Below are 14,894 nucleotides of genomic sequence, written 5' to 3'. Positions count from 1 at the left end.
AAAAAAAGATGGAAGGAGTACACAGTCATTATACCAAAAAGAGTTGGCTGACACAGAAAAATTTAATGAAACAATATATGATCAAAAGCCAATGGTGATGAAGGTGGAAGTTCAAGCTGCTCTGAAGGAATTGGCAAAAAACAAGGCCCCAAGAACTGACAGCATACCAACTGACATATCTCAACAAACAGATGCTTCCCTGGACATGCTTACCAGGCTGTGCTAAGCAATGGAAGACAACTTCCTGGCTGATTGGAAGAGATCCATATTTATGTCCATTCCCATAAAAGGTTATCCAACAAGAGGTGGGAATTAGTAAACAATATCATTAATATTACATGCAAACAGATCTTGTTGAAGATTAGCCAAAAACAACAGGAACAGTACATCAACAGAGAATTGCCAGATGTGCACACTGGGTTTAGTAGAGCCCAGTGCACTAGAGAAATTATAGTGAATGTTAAATGGCTCTTACCTGAAAGCAGGGAGTGCCAGAGGAATGTCTATCTGTGTTTCATTGACTATGTAAAGGCATTTCACTGTGTTGATCACAACAAACTTGTGGCTGACCTTGAGAAAAGTGGGAATTCCAGAACACATTATTGTGCTTATATGAAACCTATACTTGAATCAGGAGGCAGTTGTCAGATGAGAGCAAGGAAACACTGCATGGTTCAAAATTAGGAAAGCTGTACACCATGGATGCATCGTATCTCCATACCTTTTCACTCTGTATGGAGAACAGATAATCTGGGAGGCTGGGCTTTATTAGGAGGAGTGTGGCATCAGGATTGAAGGAAGACGCATAAACAGCCTGCATTATGCAGATGACACAACCTTGCTTGCTGAAACTGACACAGACTTGAGGCATCTGCTGCAAAAAGTCAAGGATTGCAGCCTTCAATATGAATTGAAGTTCAACATCAAAAAGACAAAGATTCTCACCACTGAGCTAATTGGCAGCATCATGTTGGATGTTGAAGATATTGAGATTGTTAACAGCTTTCGTTTGCTTGACTCCATAGTCAACACTCTTGTCACCAGCAACCAGGAAATCAAAAGATGAATTGGGTAAATCTGCTGTCAGGGACTTCTCCAGGGTACTGAAGAACAATGATGTCAGTCTAGTAGCTAAGGTGTGCCTGATCCTGGCTATTGTCTTCACAGTTACTTGCTATGATGCATCAGAGAGCTGGACAATAAATAAGGACAATAGAAGAAGAATGGATACCATTGAGTTGTTGTACTGGAGAATAATATTGAGCATACCATGGTCTGCCAAAAGAACAAACAAATCTGTCATGGAAAGAGTGAAATCGGGCTGCTCCTTCGAGGCAAGGATTTTGAAGCTCCATCTCACATACTTTGGGCATGTTGCCAGGAGGAGCCAGTCCTTTGAGAATGAGATCATGCTTGGAAGGGTGGAAGGACAGTGCAAGAGAGGAAGACGTTGGATGAAGCGGATTGATTCAGTAACTGGGGAAATGGGGGTAGGTGTGTTACAGACAACAAAATAAAGGAGAGTTCAGAACTGTTGTACAAACAGTTGCTATGAGTCGCAAGTGACGTGACGGCACATAACAACAACATCTTTGAAATGGGGAATTCTGGTGACTTAGCAGTAGGGAACTGCACTGGTAACCAAAGTCACACTGTTGGAATCCACCAGCTGCTCCATGGGAGAAAGACGAGCATTCTTCTCCTGTGCCTCAGAAAACCCACTGAAGGGTCAGCTGTGAGTTGGTTTAATGGCATATAAGGTCAGCAACAACTTTGAAATTATAGGAGCACATTTACCATCATAAAGTTATTGTACAATTTTTCTCCATCTTGTATTTAGAAGTTGAATGCATTTTATTGAGAAATGAATTTTGAACTATGCCACACTGGTTTCAATATTTTCTAGAACACTTAAGAGATAGAATCTTTTAAGTTGAAAATATGACAACAATATGTTTAATAAAGACAGATAGATGGTGTAGAATGAACCTATTTTAAAGTTATGCCTAATGAAATTATTGCCTTTTTCTTCAGGAAAAAGATGCCTGCTTTCTGCTGCATATGTGGACAGCCAGAAATGGGAAGCAAGAGAAAAAGAACAGTGTCACCTGGGTAGGTACTTGTTGGGCTCTAATACATGTGCTATGTAAATCAACATAGTGTGTATATAAGATGTTTTTTTATGAAGATTTACTCTAGATAAGCACATTCGGTTTTTAAAAGAATTAGATGGTTGTTTTACCCATGACAGAATGTGCAAAGTTTTGCTATTGCACTGCCAAAACAGAGGTACACAGTTCAAATCCCCCAGCTCCTCTGAAGAAGAAAGGTGGACAGTCAGTCAAATCCTGTGCAATTTACTGCCCCTGAAAACCTGCTGGATTTCCAGCTAGGGGTCTGTTCTGACTTGACAGCGCATACAACAGCCCTCCTGTAGTTATAGAAGCAGTACTTTCTTCTTTCTTGCCTTTCATATCATGTACAATTGATTCTCATTATCTGCAACAATGATGTTCTATAAAGTTTCTGTAAGGGTTCAACCAGCAAATGCTAAACAATTGTTCCTAGGGCAAATAAGAATCAGGTTCTGTGAGAGACTGGTCACATTTTCATCATCTAATAAATACTTAAGCTTGTTTTTTGTACGTTCCTGTTTGATAAAGAATACTATAAAACAAAAAACAAAACAGTTCATTTTCATGAAGTTAAAACCTACCCATACCGACCTTCCCAGGTTTTCAGAGGCTGAAGATTGCACGGGAGGAGATTGCCTATTGTTTTATAATCTCTCATAAGCCGTTAAGAGAAGATAGCTAAAATGTTTACGAGCGGTAGTGTCATAGTCAGTACTTTACTAGTTGTATAAGTCATTTTACAAAGATACTGCAACATTTTTTTTTTAAAAAAAAGCAACCAGACAAAGAGAAATCACTGATTTTATAAGCAGTTTGTGAAGATGTACAGACTTTTGGTACTGCCCCCCTTTAACAGATATAACATCATTGGGACAGTGATAAAGTAAGTAGATTGGTGATAGTTTTATGGGCTGATGTAACTTTTGGATCCCTTTCAGTACTGATCTAATATTTTGTACTCACCTCTGATTTCTAAAATTTTCCCTCAGGTTTTTTCTTACTGCAGGTTTCTTTTGTTTTGATTTGGTTTATTTCACATAAGAATAAAGTCTCTTGTATTTATGAATTTTCTTTATTAAGTTTATGGTACATTCCTTTATGGCTATGTATAAGGCTACCATGGTAGTAGTGAGGTAGGTTGTTCAAAGCAGTAATGTGATTGCAAAAGCAAACACACTGTTCACTATTTATGAACCCTGGGATGATGTGTGAGCAGAGGCCAAACAAAGCAGGATTGTAAAGGATCTGAAGATACTGTTGTTAAATGCCATGAAGTGGACTATAACTACAGCCGTCCTATGAATAACAGCTCTGAGCCTTGCCCTATCCTGCACTATCCTCACCATCTCTGATACGGTCAAGGCCACTGTTACAGCCACTGTGTCAGTCCATCTTGTTGAAGGTTTCCTCTTCTGACCTTTCCCAGCATGATGCCTCTTTTCAAGGACTAGCTTCAAATTCACTAGCTGCTCATGGAAGAAAGATGGGCAGTCTTCTCCCATGTGATTTAAACATGAAGACCCGCTGAAGGGTGAGTTACTGATTAGTTCCAACTCAATGATACTCATCAGCAACAGCCTCTCCTTACAGCTTGCTCAAAGTATGTAAGATGAAGTTTCACCAATCTTTGTTTCTAAGTAGTACCTTGGTTGCACTCAGTGGGTAAAACCCCATTACACAGTGGGTCAAAACCCATTGTATGAGTCGATTTCGTCTGTTTATAGAAGTAGACTTTCACATCCTCATTATCCCCAACATAGTTGAGCCTGTTGCTAAAGGCATCGTGTCACTCCAACTCATTGGGGGTCTTCCTCTCCTTTACTGACACTCATCTTTGCTCATTTTGAGTAACTTCCTATCTGAGCTCTATGTCTAATACTTTAACTACCGACATTCCTCTGTTCATAAGGTTTTCAGAGGCCTATTGCTTTGGAAGTAGATGGCCAAGCCTTCTCCCTAGTCTGTCTCAATCAATCTAGAAGTTCTGTTGCAACCTCTCCATCATAGGTGACCCTTCTAGTACCTGTGGCACTGATGGCACAGATTCTAACATCAGAGCACCCCACAATCTACATTAGTACAACAGACTGACTGAAAAATAAAAAGCCTATACACTAGGTCCTTTTTAATCAGACTCAGTAAATTCCTTATGGAGAAGTGCTCGGGTACTAACAGAAAGATCAGTGGTTCAGCCTCACCAGCCACTGATAAACGCTTTACCCAGATTCACCTATACCTCATCATTTATCAACTCTTGTTACCTGATATTTCACAGTTATAACAAATAGTAAAAATTCTACTAAACAGCCATTTTGTGCATCAGTGATGGCTGTCTGGTTCAAAATCAAGAAGGGGGGTCCGTCAAGGATGCGTTTTGTCTCCATACCTTTCCAGTCTGTATGCAAAACAGATCATGCGAGACGCTGGGCTGTACGAGGAGGAATGTGGCATCAGGATTGGTGGAAGAATCATCAACAACCTGCATTATGCGGATGACACAACCTGCTTGCTAAAACAAGGAGAAGGACCTGAAGTACTTGCTGCAGAAGGTCAAGGACTGCAGCCTTCAATATGGATTGAAGCTCAAAATCAAGAAGACAAAGAGTCTCACCACTGGGCCATTTGGCAGCATCAGTATGGATTGTGAAGAGATTGAGATAGTTAACAGTTTTAGATTGCTTGGCTTCACAGTCAACACTCTTGGTACTAGCAGCCAGGGAATCAAGAGTTGAATTGTATTGGGGAAGTCAGCTGTGAGGGACCTCTCAAGAGTACTGAAGAGCAACGACATCAGTTTGAAGACTAAGGTGCGCCTGATCCGGGCTATAGTCTTTACAGTTACATGCTATGCATCGGAGAGTTGGACAGTGACTAGGGATAATAGAAAGGGAATTGATGCCTTTGAGCTGTGGTGCTGGAGAAGAGTGGTGAATATACAATGGACTGCTAGGAGAGCAAACAAATTTGTCCTGGAGAGGGTGAATCCGGGCTGCTCCTTGGAGGCAAAGATTCTGAAGCATCGTCTGACATACTTTGGGCATGTTGCAAGGAGGGACTGGTCCTTGGAGAAGGACATCATGTTTGCGAGAGTGGAGGGACAGTGCAGGAGAGGAAGACCCTCAATGAGATGGATTGATTCTGTGATTGGGGTAGTAGGAATGAGTCTGTTTGAGGTGAGGTTGGCACCGGATAGAGCAGCATGTAGGGCTCTTGTACATAGGGTCACTATGAGTCGCAAGTGACTCTATGGCACATAACAACAACAACAACATCTGGCGGTAATGAATGGTGAAGTGTGAGGTGAAAACAACACTGGGTGTGATGATCAAGGTTATATAACAGCTTGACTGGACCATGATTCTCAGTGGCTTGGCAGTTATGTAATGATGTGATTTGATAATGATGTAGTTATCCTTCATTTTGTCATCTGATGTGCTTCTCTACCATTTTCACAGGATGTCAATATTAACATGTGATTGAGTCTTTGTTACTTAAGTCATTATGTAAGGAGTCAGTGTATCATTACCATTTTGACCCATGTGTTTTTACTTTGTTTTCTCTCTGTGCACACCCACACTTTACCCAATCTAGAGTTTGTTTTGTACATACTGTTCCTTACTATTTCCAAGTCTTTTACCCAAGATAAGCATATATTGTTAAATAGCTGCAGAATAGTATCAACTCAAGTGAATTTAGCAATATAGCATATTATCCCAATGTTGTCATTTGACCTAATGATGGCTTTATAGTAATCTTTATAGTAATTTTCCTTTCCAATGCAGATTTCCATTGAGAACCAAAAAATACTCCCAGAAATTTCAAATATTCACCTAAAGATTGATACTGCCTCTTTTGGGGAAACCACCAGCCTAGTGATGATACCAACATGGACTGAGATAACATGGCAAGACTATTCTGCTGTGCCATATATGAATTATAAACAGTACCATTGAAGTATCAGTTGCTGTCAATTTGATTGTGACTTGTGGTGACTCCATGTGCATCAGAGAAGAGCTCTGGCTTGGTTTTCTGCCAATCCTGTTTTTGAGGCACCTCTTGCGAGACTTGACTTTTAACCTCTCAGTAGACAACTGAACTCAGTAAGCATTTGCCCCACAGATGACGGAATAATGACTTGCCTAAACCTTATCGTTAATATTTTCCTGGCCATATAGGGAAATTAGGAAACAATGATACTGTTCTATCTGGCACTTCTGTATTGCATAAAGTCTTATGTTAGCATCAGATCTCTGTTTATGAGAACCTAGGAGGATAGAAGGAGAATTGATGCCTTTGAGCTGTGGTGCTGGAGAAGAGTATTGAGAATACCATGGACTGCTAGGAAAACAAACAGATTTGTCCTGGAAAGGGTTAAACCGGGTGGCTCCTTGGAGGCAAGGATTCTGAGGCTCCGTCTAACATACTTTGGACATGTTGTGAGGAGAGACCGGTTCTTGGAGAGGGACATCATGTTTGGGAGGGTGGAGGGACGGCGCAGGAGAGGAAGGCCCTCTATGAGGTGGATTGATTCGGTGACTGGGATAATTGGAATGGGAGTGTCAGAGACAGTGCGATTGGCACAGGACAGAATGGAGTTTAGGGCTGTTGTACATAGGGTCGCTATGAGTCGCAAGCGACTCGATGGCACATAACAACAACAACAACAGTAGTTAAGGATAGTTGAATGACTACCCATTCATACTGTTTGCTGAAGAAAGTGCGTAATATTCTTTTTTAAAATTTTTATTGTGATTTTTATGAAAGTTTGTAAATAGAGTTGGATTTTTATTCATCATTGTTGCACATTTTCCTCTCTACCCCACCCCCCAATTCAATTTTTTTTAAAAATCAGCATAATCCTCACTCTGCTCTACACAAGTATCATGGCAGTTATTGTCTCATTTTTTTTCCATCAAGACTAGCATACTTTCATCAATTACAGCCCATAGCAACCCTATGAACAATAGATGCTGGGAAGGGTCGACAAAGGAGAGCAAGACCCTCAACCAGGTGGATTGACACAGCGACTTCTGCAATGGGCTCTTGTGTGTCAGGAAATGTGAGGATGGCTCAGGATAGAGCAGGATTCAGATCTTTTGTTCATTGGGTCGCTGTGAGTTGTACTTGACTTGATGGCACCTAACAACAACAACAAGGTAATGATACACTGAGTCCTTACAACAACAATCTGATCCCACTGAGCAGCTCCTGTATTCAAGCTTTTGGTTCAGAGCACAACACTTAATGCACTACAATATATGAGCTCCTGTAGTTCAGTGCCATTCTGTTACTTCCTCTCTTTAAAACCAAAGAAAAACTTTTTGCTCTTCTATGGTATTTCTGCCTGAACTTTCTATTTGCATCTTTGGTTCAGATTATAGTAATAAGAAGCAAAGTTTGGAAAGGAGTGGCCAGAGATACTTCTTGCTGTATTACCCAGACTAGGCAGCAGATGGCAGTGTGTCCTCTGCAGTGGTAACAGCAGATCTGGGTGTGTCTGTGCGCAGGTCCATTGGGAAGCACTCCTGGTGTGGGGATGCTCTCAGCATGTGGAGCACTATGATTGGATGCTGTGGCCTGAAGGCCTGTATGGTGCCTGATGGGGGCACGCTGATTGGCAGAGGAGAATGGAGGATGGCATGAGGCTTTAACTCCTCCTTGCCTCATTGGAGAGCTTGAGATGGGAGGGTTGGGGGGTGTAGGAGCGAGAAGGTACCCAGTGTGTGGGTGTGGAGCTTAGATTAATTTAAGTGATTTCACCACTACACGGAATACATAATGCAGAGAAAATTATTCCATATTCTTTAGAACTGGGCGTGATTCTGGCGACCGAGTGCCTCCTCATTCAGTATCATTAGTGATTTTCTGTTAGAGCCTTCTGGAGAAAGATAATGGGAATCTCCATCCCCCAGAATGAGAATAATTTATTACTGCTAAGATCTTAATTGCCACAATTAGTGGTATTGGTGTAGCTACATGGAAGTTAGAGGATCAGACAGGCCATCATGAATGCAGAGCATAAAATCAGAAGGCAGCCATGCTTGTCTTATACCAGGTTCTGTGCTAAACATGTCATAGGCACCATCTCATTTAATGCTCAGAAACTGCATGAGATAGTTACTACTGATCCTGACATTTGCTGCAGTTATCACAGTCTGACTTTGCTTGGGGTCATAGTTCAACTGCCTTTCTTGGCAAAAAATACCTTTCTCTGTGATGGTTGTGGTGCCTGAAATTCTGGCATACCATCTTCTCTTTGCATCAAAGCAGTGGTATTCTTGATTTTAAATACTGGTCTGTGGTTGTTGTTGTGTACCATAAGTTGGAACAGAACCCTAACTGACCTTCCAGAGGGTTTTCAGAGATATTAAATCACACAGAAGATTTCCCTCTTGTAAAGCACCTGGTGGATTCAAAATGCCGTGCCTTTGGGTTGGAGCACAGTTCCTTACCAAGCCAACAGAGCTCTAAAAACCATTCTGTTACAGCAGTATGATATGTATCAATGGATTGACACAGTGATTTTAACAATAGATTTAAGCCAAACTAAAATTGAGAGAATGTTGAAGATCAGGAAGGGTTTTGTTCTATTGCACATAGGGTTACTATGAATATATCTAAGCACACACACAAGTATACGAATCATAATGCATGTTGTTGTTGTTGTTATGTGTTATCCAGTTGCTTGCTGCTCACAGTGACCATGTGTATAGTAGCCGTGAAACCTGCTCTATCCTGTGCCAATCTTATTGTCTCTGACACACCTGCCCCTATTACCCCAGGCACTGAATTAATCCATCTCATTGAGGGTCTTCCTCTCCTGCACTGTCCCTCCACCCTCCCAATCATGACGTCCCTCTTCAAGGACTGGTCGCTCCTTAGAACATGTCCAAAGTATATTAGAGCTTCAGAATCCTTGTGGTTGATGAAATATCACTAAGTGGGGTGGGGGACAGCAAACAAAAACAACATGTGCAAGAAATAGAATATTCTCAGCACTCTAGAAGCTCTTCAGTCACTACTCGTTTTCAAAGTAACCATTATCCTGACTTCCCCTATGTTTCTGTACTCTGTAGAGTCAGAACCGACCCATAGCTGACCCTTCGGCTGGTTTTCTGAGGCAGTTAATTTCAAGGGAGAATATTTCCCATCCTTGTCTACAGGGCAGCTGGTGGCTTCAAACTATTGCAATGTAGTTTATTGCCATTAGGCTACCAGAGCCCTGACTTTTCCTATAGGTTAATTTTTTTTTAATGTTTTATAATGGAAAATTTAAAAACCTGTTGTAGTTACAGAGAATGGACTAAGAACTCTCTTTACCCGTCACTCAGTTTCAGTAATTATCAGCTTAAAGTCAATCTGTGGATCATCTTCCTACCTCTACTCATTTCACCATCCCAATCAGATTAGGGAGCTCTGGTAGCATAGTGATAAGAAGCTGTGCTGAAATTCCATCAGCTGCTCCACAAGAGAAGAATGGACAGTCTCCTGTGAGGTTTACTGCCTCTGAAAAATCTATTGGAGGGTCAGCTTTGAGTCAGTTCTGACTCAGTGGCACACAACAACAACAATCTACTGTATTATTTTGAAGCAAATCCCAGCCAGCCTATCATTTCACAAATATGTCAATATTTTATCTTCAATAGATAAGAACTTTTTAAATTATCCCATCCAAAATTTCAATTACTATTCTGATAAAGCTGTCTTAAATTATTTGAGTAAAGATCCAAATAGGATTCATACAAGGCAGTTGATTGGCATGACTTTTGTTTTCCCCCTCTGGAGGTTTGCTATGAAGGAACTCTGGGACAGTGGATTTAGTTTCTCATTTAACAACTTTTGTTATTAAAATATAAGTGAAAGTGCAGAGAATAATATAATGAGCCCCAATGAACCGTCTCCAAGCTTCCGCACCCAAATTCAGTGCAGTGGAGTCTATTATGATTCTTGGTAACCCTCTTTATCTTTCTTTTTAAAAAAATTGTGTGTGTGTGTGTGTGTGTGTGTGTACTGTCAAATTGGATCTGACTGGTGCAGGAGGAGATAGTCCCTCCTTCTCCAGCAGAGCGTCTTGTGGATTCGAATCCCGGGACTCTGGGATTGCAGTGCAGCTTCTTGCAACTAGGCCACGAGAGCTCCCTAACCCTTTTTATCTTTCTGCATTAAGGAGCTGGTGGATATTGATCAGTTCCTTGACAGTTTTCCTTCAGGTCTGTACCAGAGCATTTTTCAACAGAACTTAGTTTATCAGATCATTTTATCTGAATTTTCTGAAAGATGAGGATTTAAAACCAAAAAAAAAGGCTACCTATAAATAATACCATTCATATGGTTAAGTGATGTATGGTGGTCTACTGGCAAGAAGCTGTGCTGCAGTCATGAAGGCAGAGGGTTTAAGGCTGCCAGCAGCCCTGCGGGAAAAGGATGGACAATATCTTCACGTGTGTTAACTGCCCATCAGAGGGTCAGCCAGGGGTCAGTTCCGACTCTATGGTACACGACAACAAAAACAACATATCAAAGGAACTCTGGTAGCTCAGTGGTAAGAAGTTGCTCTGCCAACCCAAAGTACACAGTTCAAACTCAACATTTGTTTTCCTGGAGGAAGATGGACAATCTCCTGTGTGATTTTACAGCCTCTGAAAACCTGCTGGAGGATCAATTATGATGTAGTTCCAATTTGAAGGTACATAACAACATACATACAAATTAGTAACACCTTAGCATTATTTAATATCCAATCATTGTTCACATTTCCTCAGATGCCTTTATTTTACTTTTTTGGACACTGGTCTAGGGAGCTTGGAATAGAGAAATATGATGCATAATTCTATTCTCAAGAAATAACTCCCAGATTCCAGCCCTTTTCAGCTCATTACCTACAGATAACTTCCCCCCTCCCTGCCCCAAACCCCTGTCACTTCTGCACCTCTGACTTTGTTCTACTTATGCCTTAATCATGCTCTGCGCGTGCTCTCTCTCTCTCTCTCTCTCTGTGTGTGTGTGTGTGTGTGTATGTGTGTGTGTGTGTGTGTGTGTATACACACATGTACACCTTCGCTGAGGGAAGTGACACAAAGGAATGTTTGTTAAAATGAGACTGAGATAAGGTCCACACATGTTAAGATGATGTGTTAAAATTATTTAACTGTCTTTTAATCTGTACGGTTTGTTCTCTCTTTTTTGCAGTTTGATTGTTGAAGAAACTAGGTCTTTTGTCCTGTTGGGAATTTCCCACGTTCTAGATTTGCTGAAATCATCCCTTGGTGGGGTTTAACATGTTTATCTACCTTCAGGCTCTCATTTATTTATCACCTGAAAATAAGAGAATTCCCCTGCATCATCACTTCAGTTATCCTTGGGTACAGCAAGGACAAAGGAGACAGTTTTCAAATTAATGAGTTGATTTCCTTGTACCATCCAAAAATAAATACGGAATTTTTTCTTTAAATATAATGAATGTACAATAATGCTATATACTCTATCTTTTTTTAATGCTTCCTGGATCATTTAATACTCTGCCCAAAGCATCCTTAAGTATTGCAACTGGAGGCTTGGATTTGTTGTTCATTTCCTTCAGCTTAAGAAATGCTGAGGGAGTTCAGTCCCTTTGATTTTCTGACTCCACCTCTTTGCACATTTCATTATAATACTTTGTCTTCTATTCATCTTCTTAATATCTTGATGTCTTCCCTTTCCTTTGGCTTCTCGGCACTCGAATGCAATATTCAGAGTTTCATTTGACATCCATCTTGGTCTTTTTTTCTTCCTCTGTCTTTGTAATGACCTTTTGCATTCTTCCAGGATGATATTCTTGATATCTTCGCACAGCTCACCCGGTCTTTGCTCATTAGTATTTAAGTCCTCAAACCTGTTCTTGAGATGGTTCAGAAATTCAGATGGGATAGACTCAAGGTCAGATTTTGGTTCCTGTGGATTTGATTTCATTTTCCTCAGCTTCAGCTTGAACTTGCATATGAGGAGTTGGTGGTATAGACCACAATCAGCAACTGGCCTAGTTTTCATGTTTGTTATCGAGCTTCTGCAGTGATTCTTTCCACAAGTATAATCTATCTGATTCCTATGCATACCATCAGGTAAAATCCATGGGTATAGACTACATTTATGTTTAATATAAAACATATTTGCAATGAATAAATTGTTGATTGTGCAAAATTCTATCATTCTATCTCCAGCTTTATTTCTGTCACCAAGTCCGTGTTTCCAACTACAGATCCTTCTTCTCCGTTCCTAACTTTTGCATTCCACTCACCCATTATTATTAATGCATCTTGATTGCATGTTCGATTGATCTCTGACTCCAAAAGTTGGTAGAAATCTTCTATTTCCTCCTCTTTGGCTCTAGTTGTTGGTGCATATCTTTGAATGATAGTGGTATTCACTGGATTTCCTTGTATGTGTATGGATATTATCCTGTCACTCACAACATTGTATTTGAAGACGGATCTAGAAATGACTTTTTTATCTATGAAAACAACTCCATTTTTCCTCACCTGTTCATATCAAGCATGGTAGATCACATGATAGTCTGACTCAGAATGTCTCATTCCATTCCATCTCATTTTATCAATGCGTCGTATGTTAATATTTATGCGTTCCATTTCTTTCCTAACCATACCTAATTTTCCTACATTCATGGTTCTCATACTCCATATTCCAATCACTAGTGTCTGCTTACAGTTCAGAGACTAAGGTGCGCCTGATCCAGGCCATAGTATTTTAAATCACTTGCTATGCATCAGAAAGCTGGACAATGACTAGGGATGATAGAAGGAGAATTGATGCCTTTGAACTAGAAAAGATATGCCATGGACTGCTAGAACAAACAGGTTCATCCTAGAGAGGGTGAGACCAGGCTGCTCCTTGGAGGCAGGGATTATGAAGGTTTGTCTGACATACTTTGGACATGTTGCAAGGAGGAACCAGTCCTTGGAGAGGAACAGCACCAGAGAGGAAGAACCTCTATGAGATGGATTGATTCAGTGACAGGGGTAGTGGGGATAGTTGTGTCAGAGACAATGTGATTGGCACAGGACAGAGCAGGGTTTAGGGCTGTTGTACATAGGGTCACTATGAGTTGCCGGCGACTCGACAGCACATAACAACAATAATAAATGTATAAATTTAAACATTTGAACTAGTTTAACCTGTTATGGTTTACTTTTATTGTTATCATTGTTGTTGTTGCTTACTGTTGAGTTGAGCACGCCTCATAGCAACCCTATAAACAAAAGACTTGAAGCCTTTCTATAGCTATCATTTCTCAAAGTTCATAGAGTTTCCAGAGGCATATTGTTTAGGAAGTGGATGCCAGGCTTGCTTCCAAATTATTAATATTAGTATTATTGTTGTTGTTAGTGTTGTTATTATTAGTAGTAGTAGTAGTATATTATTTCTCCATCAGTGCTTTGCAGAACCTTGGGATTTCTTGGACTTTTTAACTTTAAACAAAAGATTTCTGATTTTTACTAAAATAAACACTACATTTAAGCAGGGTTTCTGAAATGTCTCTATTAACATGCCAGTATGTTATGGAATTAAAACTATCTAAATTAGCCAGTTTAAATGATTGAGCTATAGCATAGAGCCCACAAGAGCAAGACACAGGAGAAAAATACTATTTGGTAGAAACTGGGTAGGATAGAGGGAAGCCCAGAGCTCTGAATTGGGATAGGGGTAAGGAAATGTGGCTTGGATGAAATTTTGCTATAAATTTGCTTGATTTAATCTGTAGGGGCAAAATCCTATGTGACTTTAGATCCATTAGCCCTTTTGTGCTCAGAATTGAATTTTTTTCAATTAATAATAATCATGCCTCAGATAAACCACTGGCTATGTACAATATTGCCACTGTGCAAAGCTAGGATCTCAGTATTTAATTTTTCACTGTATACATTATCATAAAATAGGGCACTTTTAAAATTTGAGCTGTTTCTCATTTGTTTGGGTGGTTTTTTTAGTTTTTTAAAAACTTCCTTTCCAATTCGAAAGACACATTTGAATTCAGGTAGAACCTGATCGTGATAGGCTTCTCTTACCCATCAGCAGAGGAGTAGCTCTGCTGGGTCATTTTTGTCGTGGATGCTTTTAGCTTGGTGCAGTAATTTTTCTAATCCTGCTGTTGGGTCGGATGGAGATTTTCTGAAGTCGTCTTTCTTAACGTTCATCAGGTCGATATTTCCATCCCTGTGACATCTGTTCATTTACTAGGTTTCATATTTACCATCTGTTGGCTGTTGTGGAGATGGGACTGCTGTGTATTGTCCTTCTTTTCTCTTATTTGCTCTGTGTGTGTGTATACAAAGCTTGCTTTCACATTTTCCCCTTATTGAATCCATTTTTTATAGCTTCTGGGGGACAGGCAGAAAGAAATCTCAAAATCTGTATCTAAATTGGTTCCTATAATAGGTTTTCCTACATTTTTTAAAAAAATATAATATCATCGGTATTTTTTATTTTAAAATGTGGAAAGCAGAACTACAGTTTCAATCTACATTTTCCAGAATCACTTGTTCTGTTGTTGTTTGGTGCCAGTGAGTCATCTCCAGTTCATAATGACTACTGTGTGGATTGACACAGTGACTGCAGCAGGGGGTGCAGTGTGGCAGACGATGAGGATGGCACAGAATAGGACAGGGTTCAAGTTTGCTGTTCATTGGGTTGCTAGGAGTCGTACAACTCAACGACACTTAACAACAACACAGCAAAGCCAAAGAATTGAGACAAAAAAAAAAAAAA

General features: G+C 40.2%; 1 protein-coding gene across 2 annotated transcripts in view; it reads left to right on the top strand.

Annotated features, from left to right (window-relative positions):
* The first annotated feature begins 2,039 nt into the window (after positions 1-2,039).
* The window catches only part of LOC102847021 (28S ribosomal protein S27, mitochondrial-like), a 119,203-nt gene continuing 106,348 nt past the window's right edge, over positions 2,040-14,894 (top strand). Inside the window, exons 1-2 of one of the 2 annotated variants that reach the window (XM_006900040.1) lie at positions 2,043-2,101; positions 2,524-2,534. The gene's annotated coding sequence lies outside the window, so the exon portion shown is untranslated. Of the gene's footprint in view, positions 2,113-2,523; positions 2,535-14,894 lie in introns of both variants that reach the window. The other variant, XM_006900039.1, reaches the window with a different exon arrangement.

Source organism: Elephantulus edwardii, unplaced genomic scaffold, assembly GCF_000299155.1.
Source record: "Elephantulus edwardii isolate Elephantulus edwardi_28Jun2011 unplaced genomic scaffold, EleEdw1.0 scaffold00271, whole genome shotgun sequence".
Taxonomy (NCBI): Eukaryota; Metazoa; Chordata; class Mammalia; order Macroscelidea; family Macroscelididae; genus Elephantulus; species Elephantulus edwardii.
This window is presented reverse-complemented; position numbering and strand designations above follow the sequence as displayed.